Here is a 17,245-nt window from a genome sequence, read left to right on the forward strand (position 1 = left end):
TTGGATATTTATTTATAACCCAACCCAGAATTGTACTTCTCAACAACTTTGTCCCTGACTTGTTTGGAGAGCTCCTTGGTCTTCATGGTGTGATGCCTCTGTCTTAGTGGCGTTGCAGCCTCTATGGCATTTCAGAAAAGGTGTTTATACTGACAGATCATGTGACACTTAGATTTCACACAGGTGGACTTCATTTCACTAATTATGTGACTTCTGAAAGTAATTGGTTGCACCAGAAATTTTGAGGGGCTTCATAACAAAGGGGGTGATTACATATGCACATGCCAAGTTTCCGAATTTTATTTATAAAGATTCTTTTTTATATATATTTTTCTCATTTCACTTCTCCAAATTAGACTATTTTGTGAAGATCCATCACATAAAATTCAGATTAAAAAAATAAATACATTACAGGTTGTAATGTAACAAAAAAGGTAAAAAGCCAAGGGGGGTGAATACTTTTTCAAGGCACTGTATGTAATCTCTCTGTCTACACTGGAAGGTTCTATCATTACTCAAGCATACAATTATAACTCTGGGAGAGATGTATCAAGCCTTGGAGAGAGATAAAGTGGAGAAGTTGCCCCAAACAACCAATCTACTTGGTCATGTATCTGGCACAGTCTATGAAATCTCAGTTAGAAGCCGATTAGTTGTTTTGGGCAACTTCTCCACTTTATCTCTCCAAGGCTTGATATATCTCCCCGTAATAATATTAGAAAAACCTCATCCAATCTTTTTCTATTACATAAATCTAAAAAACATTTCCAGTACATACACTTATTTCACACAAGACAGTAGAAACCTTTAAATAATGCACTAATAATCTCCTGTAGTGATGACTGCAATTCCCTTCTAACTGGTCTTCTCTAAACCAGACTTTTGCCCCTACAGTCTATTTTGTAGTCAGACTTTTTACAGAAAACATTGGTACTGCTGTTCCACTCTACCTATGTCCCTACATTGGTTGCCTGTATAACCCTCTTCACATACCTTGACTATTCTATCTGATTACCACAACTCTACGCAGTTCACTCAAAACTTACTTTTATTCTCCTTCTAAACCCTAACGACTGATCTCTAAACCAACATATGTGACAGGATTATATTGCACCACTAACATACGCGCACGCAGGGGGGGGTTTCCAAGTATCTAGATACCCCCCTGCCTATTGCTCCATTTGCCAGGCGCCCGCTGAGATTTTGTTACCAGCAGGCACCCGGCTCCTTCCCTGCAGCGGCAGCCGGAGGCTGTTGCTCACTCCTGAGCTCCAGCTTCCAGCTCCCGCAGTGAGCACTATCGAAGAGATGTCATCATGACGTCTCTCTCATAGATCCGAGGATTGGTTAGACCGGGCGGCAGCGGACGCAGGAGTGGGGCTTAAGGTAAGTATTGTGTTTGTATTTTGAATTGTATTTATTTTTGTTGGGTGGGGGGGGCATTACTCCTGGGGGCACTACCAATGGAGGCATTACTACTGGGGGCCCTACCAATAGGGGCATTACTACAGGGGGCACTGCTAATGGGTGCATTGTCACTGGGGACATTACTATTGGGGGCACTACTGCAGGGGGCATTACTACAGGGTGCATAGGGGGCACTACTAATGGGTGCATTACTACTGGGGGCACTACTACTGGGGTCACTGCATAAGGGGCATCCGCTACTGTGGGCATTGCATAAGGGGCACCACTACTGGAGGCATTGTGTAAGGGGGACTACTGCTGTGGGCATTGTATAAGGGACACCACTACTGTGAGCATTGTGTATAAGGGGCACTACTGTGTGTCATAACATTAATAAGGGCTTCTGTGTGGAGTAAATTGCACTGGTAGTTTAAATTTTGTTCGTACATACTGTTACACATTGTGCATAAGCAAGTTTTATGCCCAGATGCCTTGTTATTTATATTATTTATTGTTATTTATATTAAAACAATTGATGTACACAATAAAGTGACTGTTGCAGGCTTATTCTGGTTAGACTTTTTTGTCATTGTTTCTGTAACCAATTATTTGGAAACCCCCCTTTCAAAATCCTGCGTTTGCCACTGACTAAGGACTTTTTACAATCGCAATCTGATTGGAAAAAAACAAATAAACAATGTTGCGCAACAAACAGCCCCCAGTGGAGACATGGTAACATGTTGGCGCTACATGCACAGAGACCCAAACATGGGTGTTTTTGCCTTCACTTCTGCTTTCTTTTTGTTACATAATTCAAGTATTTGTGAGGCCAGAATTGAGCAATTTAAAAACAGAAGTTCTATAATCACACTGGCAATAGTGACACAGTAGTAGGATGAGTTTGAACAAGTAACTATTAAATTATGCTTGAAACTATTGGACATGAGCCACAGGGACAGATTTCTATTTTGCCGCCACCCACCCATGTTGTTAGGAGACTGTCAGGGACCGCTTCCCAATCCCTACAGCAGGGATGGGCAATAAACGTCAATCCAGCTGTCATTTTCTACAAATCCCAGCATGCTTTGCAACAGTTTTAGCATGGCCAAAATAGCAAAACTGTGGCAGGGCATTCTGGGATTGATAGTTCTGCAACAGCTGGGGGCCACTTATTGCCCACCCCTACCCTAGAGGAACAGAGCAGAGGTGACGATGACGGGAGCACCCCCATTACAAATACATAGTTGGCCCCACGTGCTGCCTACTGCCCTATATACAGTCAGCATGAGGCCTCTCTTTTTCCATGGTGGACGCAGCTTTAAGTTCCTGTTGACAAGTTGCGACCTCCTGACCTCTGCCCCTCCTCCCCACCTGGTGATGATCACTTCTGGCTGTTCCTCAGTGAGTCCTGCACTGTAGTACAGTTCTTGCACTCTTACTCCATCCTGGTTTGCTCATTCTTAAACCCATACATTAGTGGCATGCAGTACACCTCCTGCCCCTGTATGATTTATTCCACAGTGTTTCTGGGCCTGATTTAGTGGTGGATGGAGCTGCAGTAGCAGCAGCGACTGTTGTCAATTGCAATTGTCAGTTGCACAATTATTTTATTTTAATATTTTTTCCTAATAGAGCTGATGAATCTTACCACCACCTGTTGTTTCCCAAGCCAATTACACAAGTATTGTGCCACAATGCCTATTCTGTTAATAGATAACAGCTTAAAATGATTGAATAAAGGATATTGTAATGTACAGAGATTTTAAGGATTTTTTTTAATGTTATTTTTACACTTTTTTTCCCATCTTCATGGAAATGAAAGGTTAACTACTTTGTGCTAGTGTCACCGATTATTATTATTATTTATTTATATGGCGCTACAAGTGTTCCGCAGCGCCTTACACAGTACATATACAAATAGGTTGACCAGTGACTTACAGTACAATACAATACAGGATGAGGACATGGATAATATACATGGCTACATTAGTGACCATAACACCCAGATAAGCAACAGAGCAAAGCAACCAAGTGTTAAACTGCGTACACACGGTACGATAAAACTGATCAATTTTAACTATATCGTTCATATCGTTATCGTTCAGTTTTTGGCCCTTTTCAACCCTCCAATGACCTGTGATGCGCGGGCACGTATGGACTAGCGGTATCGTCCATCGCCCGTGCATGCAGGTCAACTTGCTCGATATTGAGCAGGTTACTATAGGGACCCGGTAGTTATAGTTGGTAAAGTTGGTGGTGTGTTGGATGATTGATATCGATCATCCAGCACACCAGGAGGGGGTAGGACGATCAGACAGCGATATTATCGTCTGACCGCTTCGTGTGTACGGAGCTTTAGGTTCCCTAGTGGGGAGTAAGAAGTAGATAAAAGTAAAGTAAGGAGAAGAACAAGAGGGTAGAGGGCCCTGCTCGTAAGAGCTTACATTCTAAAGGGGAGGGGGATGTGTATATATATATATTATTTTTTTTAAATGTAATTGTGATGGGTCTTTTTTTTTAATTATAGTAAAAGACCTTAAAATGTCAGATTTACAGTTACACAGCATATTTATATTGTAGAGTGCTGCAAGGATGCTCCTGAGATGCAGCAGAGGCAAAGCTGACTGGCCAGAATACAAGCTGTAAGGTATTTGGCTTTAAGTCAATAATATGTCACTTATGTTAGTGCCTCTGGCTCTTCAGGGTTGTGGAACTTCAACGCACAGCATGTTCTGCCAGATGCCAGAGGGAACGCTGGAACTTGAACCTCAAGTCCCAAAATAGCTGTAGCCATACCAGGGCCAGATTTAACAATGGGGAGGATGGAGCTTCAGCTCCAGGCCTCCCATCAGAATAGGCCCACGGCAACTGCTCTAATGTTTCTGCTGCTGTACACAGAAAAAATAAATCCTGCTACAGCAGCCTCAGTGGACATTTCAAGCCCCGGCCCCCCAGCCGCAACACCCCCACATCTGTGTCCTCGCTCCCAACCCCCAGCAGCTGCACCTGTCGATCAAACTCCGGAGCCGACTCATATTGGATAAACATGGCGGCGCAGAGGGAGGCTTCACTAGCCCTCACTGCGCCGCACACCCACACGCAGTGACCCGGCACGTCCTCTGCCCCATGTGATGGCAGGACATTTGAAATCGCTATGGTTCCGCCCCGCCATCACCGTTCCCCCGAAAGAAGCAGCAGCACACTGAGCACTGCAATCGCAGGGAGATCCGTGAAGGCTGCCTCCTGAGGTAAAGTGTCCACCCTCCTTACTGCCAGCCTGGATGCTGCTGAAACAGCAAGTTATTCAGTATTATGCACTGCTAAGGCTGATTTTGTGTGTGTGTGTGTTTGTGTATGTATATATATATATATATATATATATATATATACAGTCAGGGACATTGACAGAATTTTCATATTTTGGCCTCTATTCACCACCACAATGGATTGGAAATGAAACAAACAAGATGTGTTTTAACTGCAGACTTTCAGATTTAATTTGAGGGTAATTACATCCAAATCAGGTGAACGGTGTAGGAATTACAACGGTTTCTATATTTGCCTCCCACTTTTTAAGGGGCCAAAAGTAATGGGACAAACTAAACAATCCTAAATCTAACTTTCACTTTTTAATACTTTGTTGCAAATCGTTTGCAGGCAATTACAGCCTGGAGTCTGGAACGCATAGACATCACCAGACGCTGGGTTTCATACCTGGGTGATGCTCTGCCAGGCCTCTACTGCAAATGTCTTCGGGTTCCTCGTTGTTCTTGGGGCATTTTCCCTTCAGTATTGTCTTCATCAAGTGAAATGCATGCTCAATCGGATTCAGGTCAGGGAATTGACTTGGCCATTGCATAACATTCCACTTTTTAGCCTTAAAAAACTCTTTGGTTGCTTTTGCAGTATGCTTCGGGTCATTGTCCATCTGCACTGTGAAGCGCCGTCCAATGAGTTCTGAAGCATTTGACTGAATATGAGCATATAATATTGCCCGAAACACTTCAGAATTAATTCTGCTGCTTTTGTCAGCAGTCACATCATCAAAAAATACAAGGGAACCAGTTCCATTGGCAGCCATACATGACCACACCATGACACTACCACCACCATGCTTCACTGATGAGGTGGTATGTTTTGGACCATGAGCAGTTCCTTTCCTTCTCCATACTCTTCTCTTCCCATCACTCTGGTACAAGTTGATCTTTGTTTCATCTGTCCATAGGATGTTGTTCCAGAACTGTAATGGCTTTTTTAGATGTTGTTTGGCAAACTCTAATCTGGTCTTCCTGTTTTTGTGGCTCACCAATGGTTTACATCTTGTGGTGAACCCTCTATATTCACTCTTGTGAAGTCTTCTCTTGATTGTTGACTTTGACACATATACACCTACCTCCTGGAGAGTGTTCTTGATTTGGCCATCTGTTGTGAAGGGGTTTTTCTTCACCAGGGAAATAATTCTTCTGTCATCCACCACAGTTGTTTTCCGTGGTGTTCCGGGTTTTTTGGTGTTGCTGAGCTTTCCGATGCGTTCTTTCTTTTTAAGAATGTTCCGAACAGTTGATTTGGCCACACCTAATGTTGTGGCTATCTCTCTGATGGGTTTGTTTTGATTTTTCAGCCTAATGATGGCTTGCTTCACTGATAGTGACAGCTCTTTGGATCTCATATTGAGAGTCGACAGCAACTGATTCCAAATGCAAATGTCACACCTAAAATCAACTCCAGACCTTTTACCTGCTTAATTGATAATGAAATAACGAGGGAATAGCCCACAACTGTCCATGAAATAGCTTTTGAGTTGATAGTCCCATTACTTTTGGCCCCTTAAAAAGTGGGAGGCACATATAGAAACCGTTGTAATTCCTACACCGTTCACCTGATTTGGATGTAATTACCCTCAAATTAAATCTGAAAGTCTGCAGTTAAAGCACATCTTGTTTGTTTCATTTCAAAGCCATTGTGGGGGTGAATAGAGGCCAAAATATGAAAATTCTGTCAATGTCCCAATATTTATGCACCTGACTGTATATATATATGCAGAATGGACCGCGGCACTCAGTTCAATAAATGAGTCAAACAGCAGGTAAGTTTCTCCAACGTTTCGGAGCTATGTTTTCTGCTCCATCTTCAAGTACATTGAAGATGGAGCAGTGTAAATAGCTCCGAAACGTTGGAGAAACTTACCTGCTGTTTGACTTATTTATTGAACTGAGTGCCGCCGTCCATGCTGGATATATCTGGGGCTTGTGCTTTAGCCTAATACGGAGGGCACAAGCGATATTGTGTCTTATTTAACGGAGTGCAATCCTAATTGGACTGTAAATAAATAAATATATATATATATTTATATACTGTAGCATAAATATATATGTGTGTATATTAAAAAATATATAGTGCATCTGTTTTTTCATGTGTATATGTATATATTATAAATATGTATGTGTATATTTTTAAAAATATATACAGAGAACATGTATGATTTGTCATATGTATTTATCTCTCTCCTCAGTATGAGAGAATATCCATATATTGCAGGTGCCCTTCTAAGCTGATAACCCCACCAGGAGGTCAATGTATAGTATAAGTGATCACGGAGACATGCAGGACCTGATTCAGACCCGTTCGCTAGATGCAGCCGCTTGCTACCAGCATATGTAAATTCAGCTAAGTGATGTCAAGACATGCGCTCGCACGGGAAGGAGTAAGCACTCCCACTATGTCTTAGCGAGCGATCAGTTTGTGCCAGTCTGCGCCAAAGCAAGACCTGTACTGCGCATGTGCAGTACGGGTCCTGCATGTTAGCACGCAGAGCGGCAGCAGACTGTCAGTGATTGCCAGTCTGCTGCCGTTTCTGGGTGGGGAGGGAGCAGCGACTGCCTCCGTTTCCCCAAACAGAGGCATGTCGCTGTCATTGGGGAGTGGGAAGAGGCCAGGATCTCCATCGGCTGATGGAGATTTCCTGGCCTTTTTTGAGCAACTGCATTCGCCAGCTTCAGTGATCTCATGGTCACTCGAGCCGGCAAAAGATCACTCCGATGTTCCAATTATGCGTCCATGGACGCAGCTCAAAACAGTAATGCAGCAGGAGGTATGGTAGTAGCTACGAAATCAAACCTGTCGGCCCTAGAAACACCCTCTAAGTCAAGAATTGTATTAGTGGTCACGCACCAGAAGGGCATGTATGTATTCCTTTCTATAGTCTCCATTGGAAATAATTCCTGTTTATTAGGCATCAATGGATGGATGGTAATGGCCACTGAGAAGTGAACTATTTCCTATCCCCAGTACGTTTGCAGTTGGCTGATATTTATGTGTAATACACGTGGATATAATGCACTATGGGCCTGATTCAGAGTTGCATGCAAAGCTGATGTTTACGTAGTTGAGCGATTTTCCCCTATAAACCTGTACAGTGCTTGTGTTACATTGTGTGTACACACAAAGGTGCTGTGTGAATGAGCTATTAGAAATATCATGAAAAAGTGATGGGCCTTCCTGGGCAGAGAATAGGAAGTGGCTTTTAATCTGGGCAAAAATGGTCCATCTCATGGGCGTGTTATGGGGATGTCGCCAAACTGTTTTCATACTCAGACGCTGCAGCATTCATGCTTCAACTTGCACATACTGTATATATTTTTTTTATTAAATTATTTTGCTCAATAATATAACAGGTGGTGTATGCTTCATATAAGCAAAGAGACGGGAGATTGAAGTTTTTAAAGGTAGGCGGTAGCTTTGCCCTCCGTGGTGCTGACCACACCCCCATAGCATTGGCCCCCACATCACTAAACACACCCCCAGCCCCACATCACTAGTCACACCTCCGCCATGTTGGTTACACCTCCTGCGACAGCACAAAATAGGCTCTTCTTAAATGTCAGCTCCAGGCCCATGTGGACCTTAATCTGGCACTGAGCCATACTGTACACGGGTAGAGTACATGGGGGCTGATTCAGAGACTGACACTGGACCGATTCGGTTGCATCTGTGTAATATTTTTTTTAACTGCGCCTGCACTGGAGCTGCAGTGCACATGTGCCGCGATACTGCCGCTGCTCTGGACGAAGTGTTGGGGAAGCCGCAGCCTGACTGGCGTTTGGGGGAGGGGATGGAGACCGTTGCACAAAACTGAGGTGTGCCGTCTTCGTTTTCTGGGAGTGCCAAGACCAGTGGCTGCTTCTTCTGATGCAGAATTAATGGTCTCTGAAATCTTAGGGTTACTCAATGCCTGGCCGATGGTGATATGATACTGCGCCTTCAGATGCAGCAGCAGATCATAGAAGTCCGCGGTGAGCGTCTTTTTACACAAGACTCATCCTGCTGCTTTTGCATATTTTTGCACAGGCGCTGCATACAAAATTGCAGTGGTGGTAACAATAGTGTCCATCTCTCAGGCCCACAGCCAGCCACATAATACACATTAAGTAGACCTTCAACCACACTCATGGTACCTAAAAAGAGATGGGCCACTGGGCCTCATTCAGAGCCGCTCGCTTGCGCTGTGCGTTCGCAAGCGGCCTGATGTTCTGTGTACGCGCATGCACACGCTTCGTTCTGCACGTGCGCAAACTACACACTGCAATCGCATCCCTCTCGCTCACCCAGCAAAGGCAGCCCTAGGGTAATGAGTGACAGGAGAGGCCGTTAGTGGGTGGTAACAGGGGCAGGACACTAATAATGGGCTTTGGAGATGCGAACGCAGGCGTGCCTGAGTGTTTCAATGCCGTTTAAGAGGTGTGCATAATTAACAGGCAGCGTCATAGTACACGACACTTGCCTTTTTTTTACACTGATTTCCTCGCAATGCTTGCGGTAGGGTAAAGCTACCTCAAGCACTGCGCTCACATCCGATGGTGCTCGATGTACCAATGTTTTAATACACTTCCTGGAGATGATGTGTGCTGGTGGGCGGCTCTGCCTGTGTGATTGGGCGTACGCATACACAAAGTGGCCGCTCGCTAAGACATGGTAGGCGTGCTTATGCCTTGGCAAGCGATCGCTTCCCGGGGCGTCACTTTGACAAATTTGCATACGCATCCAGCGAGCGTACGCAGATAGCAAACGGGTCTGAATCAGGCCCACTGTTCACCAGACCAAAATGTCATAGTGCCTAGGTGCACTATAGTTGCATAAACACTGCCTTCCTTGTGCAACTGCATGTTCTACATGGGCACGCCACCACCCTTTGGCAGCAGTTCACATGCTTCTTCTGTGCAATTTCATGGGCCTGTAACCAATGCAGTAATCCAATGGTCCCTTCATGTCAATATTATATTTACTTCACTTGATCTTGTCCCTACGTGCTGGCCACACCGCCTCCCCTTATACACTCCAGTACTGGGAACCGTGTGATATGGCATTACGCTACACCTCTTATTGCACAATGCAGGGCGATCACAGAGCACAGCCAATCCGAGGAGGATGAATGAGTGTGCTCTCCCACCATCCTGAGTACGCAGGCTACAGCTGTAAAGGTATGTGGGGTAGGTGTCAGAGTAGGGGTGGGCAATTAAGTGGCCCCCCCAGCTGTTGTAGAACTACCCATCCCAAGATGTCCTGCAACAGTTTTGCTATTTGGCCATGCTAAAAATGTTGCAAGGTATCTTGGGATTTGTATTTCAACAACACCTGGAGGGCGCTTATTGCCCACCCCTGTGTTAGAGGCATGGTCTTATGTTATTGTAAGTGCATGTAAGTGACACTTAGGAGGTCTGGAATGCATGTGGGGAGGTCTAGGATGCACAGATCCCTGCAGTATACATATTTTGGCTCTTTGCCTACAGACGTGTCCTTATAGATCTTTGTTGCAGTCACACTAAAAAAACCCTCTTGCCGCGCCAGGTCCCGTGAGACTGATAGTGCTGGGCGTCTTTTTTTCACCGAAACTGTGTGTAAGTCGCAATGCGATGCGACTATTATGCACCAGCAGACTGTGCTGATTAATTTGATATGCGACACTTGTATATCTGAGTATGACTGAGTTCCTGAACCTGTATCCGAAGTGTTACAGTGTAGCGGCTGCAGCTTTTTTCATTGCAAGTTCCGTGGTGGTTTATATACAAACTCAGGTGAACACAGATATAAAAGTGTAGCATATCAAATTAATCAGCACAGTCTACTTTTGCGTCCTAGTCACATTGCATTGCGACTTAGATGTATTTTCTGTGAAAAAAAGACACCCGACACTAGCAGAGTAGCACGTGACCTGGTGGCTCGCTCACGCCAGGCAAGTCGTGCTGCATGGTTTATTGAGGATAGATGAGGCGTATTGAGTCATCATGTATGGAGACACATATATATATATATATATATATATATATATGCTTATATGTTGGGATTTGAACATGAATTTACCATGTGTTCAATTACACATATATGGGCAGATGTACTAAGGGTATGCAGTCAGGAAGCCATTGGTCAAAATGCCGACCGCCGGCTTCCCTACTGTGCAATCATGACAAGGGACTAATGATAGGTGTCAAAATCCTGATGCCTATCATTATCCCTACGCCGGGAGCCCGACGCCCGGCATACCAAACGGAGGTAAGCCGGTCGGTGGGCGCGGACAGGGGGGGCTTAAATTAGGAGCTCCCGGTGTGGAACCAGGAGGGTTAGGCTACGGGAAGGGGGGGGTTAGGATTAGGCACTCCCCCCCCCCCCCCGAGAGGGTTAGGTTTAGGCTGCAGGGACGGGGCACTTAGGTTTAGGCACTTACGGGGGGTGTTAGGGTTAGGCACTAGGGGGGGAGGTTAGGGTTAGGCACCCCTAAGGAAGGGTTAGGGGTGGGAGGGTTAGGTATAGTTAGTTTACTTACCTGTCAGGTTCTTCACTGCTGCCGGTCTTCCGGCGTCGGGATTTCATTCATTCATACCGATCCCATACTAAGCTCTGGAAAGTGATAAATTAGAGAGTGATAAGCCACCAACCAATCAGCTCCTGTTATTTTTCAAACACAGCCTGTAACATGACAGTTAGGAGCTGAATGTTTATCACTCTCCACCTTATCACTTTCCAAAGCTTAGAACATCTCGCCCATTATACTATACTAATTTTTTAAGCTGTATTCTGTTAAAAGAGTTATTTACTCCAAAGATTGAGACCATTGGGCTGGCCCAATATGAAGTGCTTAATGCTGTACTACCAACATACAGCTTTTTCCCAGAGCTCTGACAAATGTCTCTAATACAAAACTGACAAGTGAATTTAGATCACCACCATGAGATATTAGAGGAATGAAGACCAATGAAAAGCATCAATCGCAAGTGCAGCTTGTGATTCGTACTACCACTCACCACCCCCCACACTACACATCATTGTGTTCCTTTTAAAAAATGGCGTTTTAAAAGGAACACAAGAGCTTCAAGAAAAACAAATGTGTGTTGCAACCCCCATGGCTCTGGTTAGTTAAAGAAAACATTTTTAGGTGGTAGCGCAGCACTGCAGCTTTGCTCTCATGAAACTCCTGTTTTCATATATACTGCTTACACCCAAACTTTTCTATTACTACACTTTGTTACCAAATGTAAAATGATGCTCTGTATGCTTGTAATATATAAATAAATGTTAATAATCATATTTTTAACACAGCACAAGCTATACCAGTGTCTCATGACATTATAAGAGGTCATAGACCATCTACAAATGTTGTGGTTTATGTTTGACAATTCTGTACATCCGATATTACAATTTATACATACTGTACCTACCACAGCATTCAATCCAGCAGATTAGGCTAGAGGGGCAATTTGGGTTGGTTGTAGGAGGATAAGCTTTTATCATTAGTTCAGACAGACACATGCGCCTTGGCAGTATTTCAGATGCAACTTATCTAAAGATAAAGCTTGATAGCGCTACAGATGCAACAAATCAAAAGTAAAACTAAAGCAATGCAGATATTTTGAAAGTCTTTACACCAACATATTGGTTTCTTTACTGTCAGCTTGATACTGAAGAGACCCGTATCTGATACTTTCAGTTATATTGGTTCATATTTTGGTTCACACTTTTCCAAACCATAGAACCTACTTAGGTGTTTTACCCCGCCTTCCTATGTAAACCACTGACTTGACCTCTGCACCTAGAATTTTTTTTTTAGTTTTGGTTTATCTGCTTGCTATATTATTTTATTCCTATTACTATTGTGTTTTACTTGGTTTCATTTCTGGTTCTTATTTGAATTTGATTATTGTTTAGGGATCTGACATGTTTACTGCTGATGGTGTTTATTATTATTCTTAATATTTATTAATAATTGTGAGGTTTTGCTCTTGTCATATGCTCACTGACCAATAATAGTATCCCAATGATTATTTATACCACAGGTTGTTTTATTTTGATGTTATGAAAATTGATAAAAATTGTTTTTCAATTAAAAAGAAAAGCAATGCTGATGATTATTACAGATTTGGAAGCCAAATAACCACTTTTGGAAGCCTGTTGACAAGTGTATCCATACAACTCTATACAACAGACACAAAGCAGAGATGATTTGGATGGGGAAAATGTATAAGGGGGATTTAGGTAAAGATCAGATAGGAGGTTTGTATAATATAATTATTTTTTTATTATTATTATTATTATTATTATTATTATCAGTTTCTTATATAGCGCAGCATATTCCGTTGCGCTTTACAATTTGACACAACATTAATAGAACAAGACTGGGTTGTAAAAGACAGACATAAAGGTAAGAGGGCTCTGCTTGCAAGCTTACAATCTATAGGGAAATAGGTGTTGATACACAAGGATAGGTGCTACATATTGCATATTGGTCCAGCCTGATTGCAGATGTTCTTGGTGAGTTGTAGTATGATCCAGTCACACTGGAAAGTTGGCCTAGGGTTTCATGGAAGAAGGCCCATTGTGCCTGCCCAAATATGTAATGGTATGTGACAAACCTACCGAATAGAACATACAACTAGCATTATGAAGAAATTCTCTGTTGGGTTTCAGAAAGTCCCTGGACCTCCTTCTACAATAAATCCACTACGTAACCTGTAATCTACTGTATAAACAATTGTGCATTGATATCTTCAATAAACAGAATAAAAAATATGCCGATGTATGCATATATGCGTGTGTGTGTGATATATGTGTGTATATATCTATATCATATCATCTTGTATCTTCTTTACCCATAAGAATTACAGTGCAGAGTTTAACATTTGAAGGAAACATGGTAATAGGACATGCCACCTTGTGCTGACCCTAACTTTGCGGTGAAAGAGTACAGTGCCAGCATTAAATATACCAATGACGATTAGCAGGCGAGTGCTGATACACAAGATTAACATGTTAATTGCACATTAAATAGATCATATCATACCATACAAACACAGTCCAGCCTGACAATACTCCCCATCCCCCCACCCCCGATGATGACCCCATGCAGTGTCACAGTGCAAATAACCATATCATGCTTCCTAAAATAAAGCTTTGGCAGTGGAAGTGTCAGCAATTTCTAAAATACTCCAATACACCTGGTTCACAAGGTCATGCAATATCAGGGCTGCTGTGGTGCCCACAACAGGGAGGGGCAGGTTCTTCCTGCAGTAACTTATTGCGCATCATAGTAGCATTATACACGATTCCATGCATGATAATAATGGACATCATATAGAATGCTCCCAAGCAAACCACAGTCTGAGATAGGAATGATCACAATCAACATCCGGATTGCTGAACACAGAAATAGCCGCTAGAAATCAGATATGGAGCCAAGCCTTGCTGTGATAGGAGGCAAAGGCAGTGTGCAGAAAGCCTTCCCCATAGAAATAAGAACCACATCAAGCTGTAAAGGCTAGCCAGCAGCTACTCAGTGATGGAAGCACTTGGAATAGCACAAAATAATGGTGGCTATATGTGAGATGTAATAACCTCTACAGAGAGCAGATAAGAGATGTATGGTAATATAGGTAAATGATCATACATTGAGGGTGTCATAAAATATATATATAGAGAGATCTATATATATATAATATGAAAGAGAGATTATGCTGATACATACAGTGTAGGGTGAAGTGTGGGGGTGGGTATAACACAGACACCCGCCCCCTGTGCATTTAATCCACAAATCCCCCCGTCCCCCCATTCCCTGTAGCCCCCGTAAGGAGCCCCCCCACTCACCCATTGCAGAGAGTGAGTCCCAGGCGGCGGATCCTCAGTCTTCTCAGTCAGGACGGGAGGGAGGGGATGAAGCCGAGAGTACCGGGGGCATTAACACCCAGCAGAGCCCGGGCTCTTCTCCAACAACCCCCTCCTCAGCCTGGAGAGACCCTCAGCTTCTGAGCCCATATCCAGCGAGTAAAGGGCGAACTACCCCCGCTTTATAACGTGAGTGGGTCCAGGTCTGCCAGCAGCCACACACAGCGCCCTATGCCATGAACTCTCCTGTGTACCAGGCTGCTGTGCTATCAATTGCTGCTCCTGCGGATAAACAAAGAGCCGCTCTCTGTGTGTATTACTGCAGGTCGTCTATGTCCCTGGTGTTTTAATCAGACTGTCTGTCCTGCAGAGACTTCCCCTGTGTGGATGTGCTCTCTCTCTCTCTCTCTGGAGATGTGTCCCCTCTGGTCTGGAGTGTGAGAGAGACTGCTGCTGGGTATCTCCTGTGCTGCTGCTGTGTGTAGCAGTATCTCCAGCAGTCACTCTCTGCTGCTTCCCTCCCCTTTTTCCTGTGCAGCTATTTGATGTGTAGGTATAGCTATATCCTGCCCGCTCTATCTCCCCGCACTCTCCTTTGGTATAAAACGCCTATTTCAGTCATTCTTGTCATAGTGACCTGTCTGCAGCACCATCATCTCCTTTCTGTGCACGCAGCACAGCACTTTGTTCTCTCAGTGTTTTACATGGCTGTCTCATGATGTATCTGGCTGCTCTCTCAGTAACCCGCAGCTATTCTCTCTCTCACACTCTCTATCCCTGTCCCCCATTTCTCTCAGCCCCCTCCCTCTTCTTGTTTTTGCTCCTAGCCTATCTGGAGAGTGTCTATTCTCCCTGCTACAGTCCAGTCTGAAACGCCTCCTTCCCTCATGATAAGTCAAATCAAGTGAAATACAATGGAGACAGCAGCCCTTCTTAACTCCTACCATACATTGTATAAAATACATAAATAAAATTTTCCTACCAACATCCCAGCAAATACATGTGTACATACACACAGGAAATCGTGTGATGGAGACTGGAAGGAGGCGTTAGGTGTTTCTATTTTCAAAATGGGCAAAAAATGTATTTAAAAAAAAATCTCCAATTTGGCCTAGAACAGTATAAGATGCGATAAGTCTTAAACATTATATTTAAATACAATTATTATATTTACCGATTTTATTATCTTAATACTTTGCACATAGGGCTTGATTCAGCAAGGATTGCAACTGCGAATGCATTAGCGATTATGCACGCTAATCCATTGCGATCCCTATGCCGTCGCAGCACTATATAAGGACGCCCACCTTACCTTACACACATCTGTAATGTGTAGCATTGAGTGCCATCGCAGCCTCACGCACACTTGCACAAGCTCTGACCTTACTTAGAAATTGCTAACCTCGTCGCAAGCTGTGAGTAATCAATCTGCATATGACATCGCAGTGGCTAATTTATGCACGTTCAAACGCACTGGCACGCCTGCCTTTCACCAACCACCTCATCGTCACCTCCCACAAACTATTCATTCTGTCAATCACTCCAGTAGTCGCTGCGATCGCAGTCCCAATCGCAGTGGCTGGTTCGCGCACGCGCAATGCATATGCATGCACAGAACACAACAATCGCCCGATTGCGTGCGTAATCGCAGTTGTGATCCTTGCTATATCAGGCCCATAGACAAGCGTTTTTTAACCTGGTAAATTTTAATGGTTCAAAAAATTATGAAAGTGAACTTGATGTTCCCTGACGCTTTCACAAACCCGATCGCTAAGTAAAATATAATGACATTCTATAGATTGTAAGCTTGAGGGCAGGGTTCTCTCTAACCTCTTTGAGCCCCATTTATCAAGGATCGCTTTTGCAATGCGATCAGGGCATGCCAGTAACGCCCCTGATCGCATTGCAAAATGGGATCCTAACGGCTGGATGTATTATCCGGGGCATGCAGGGAGACGGGCTCTGAAAGGAGCCCATCCCTGCGATGTCTCCCGGAGGGCAGTCAGGGCTGCTGCGCATGTGCAGTCCCGCGGACTGCACATGAGCGGCTCTCATTGCCGGCGGAGGCTTCAGTGAGATCCCTCCGCTGGCTAATTATGCGGTAAGTTGCCATAGACTACAGCGGCTAATGCTATCTTCAGATGGCGTTAGCTGCTGGGGCCAATATCGGGAATGCTTTGCATTCCCGATATTGATACATTTTGCAGCATCGCATCCCCCATAGAAACCTATGGTGGAGGCGGCTGCCAGCGGCAATGGAGGGATCGCAGCAGGTATCGGAGATACCTGCTGCGGTCCCTCCTTCATACATCCGGGGGATACTTAGTATTTGAGGTAAACCCCCGAAAACAGGTGTTTTCGGGAAATTTACCTCAAATTCACTTTGATAAATGGACCCCTGTGTCTGTTATAAACCGGTCATGTTTTATTACTGAATTTGTTCCCTGTTGTAAAGCACAACGGAATATGCTGCTGCTATATAAATGTTAAAAATGACAAAAACAAATGCTTATTAAGTAGACAGTACTCTATACTACAGCAAAGATTTTAGGTGTGTTAATGATGTGCTTTGAATACTCCCTTAAAACTGGGAACAAAATACAAGCTTTTATCTACACTATTCGTACATATGTACAAGCTCCAACAGGCAAGAAAATGTTCATATTCTACTACTTTTGGTATTAGGGAAATT

General features: G+C 43.8%; 1 protein-coding gene across 1 annotated transcript in view; it reads right to left on the reverse strand.

The window, feature by feature from the left end:
- MGAT3 (beta-1,4-mannosyl-glycoprotein 4-beta-N-acetylglucosaminyltransferase) overlaps positions 1-15,092 on the reverse strand; it is a 79,027-nt gene extending 63,935 nt beyond the window's left edge. The window contains exon 1 of the mRNA XM_088455085.1: positions 14,536-15,092. The gene's annotated coding sequence lies outside the window, so the exon portion shown is untranslated. The remainder of the gene's footprint in view (positions 1-14,535) is intronic.
- Positions 15,093-17,245: the final 2,153 nt, after the last annotated feature.

The sequence above is a fragment of the Taudactylus pleione genome, unplaced genomic scaffold (assembly GCF_031769625.1).
Source record: "Taudactylus pleione unplaced genomic scaffold, aTauple2 ptg000642l, whole genome shotgun sequence".
NCBI lineage: Eukaryota > Metazoa > Chordata > Amphibia > Anura > Myobatrachidae > Taudactylus > Taudactylus pleione.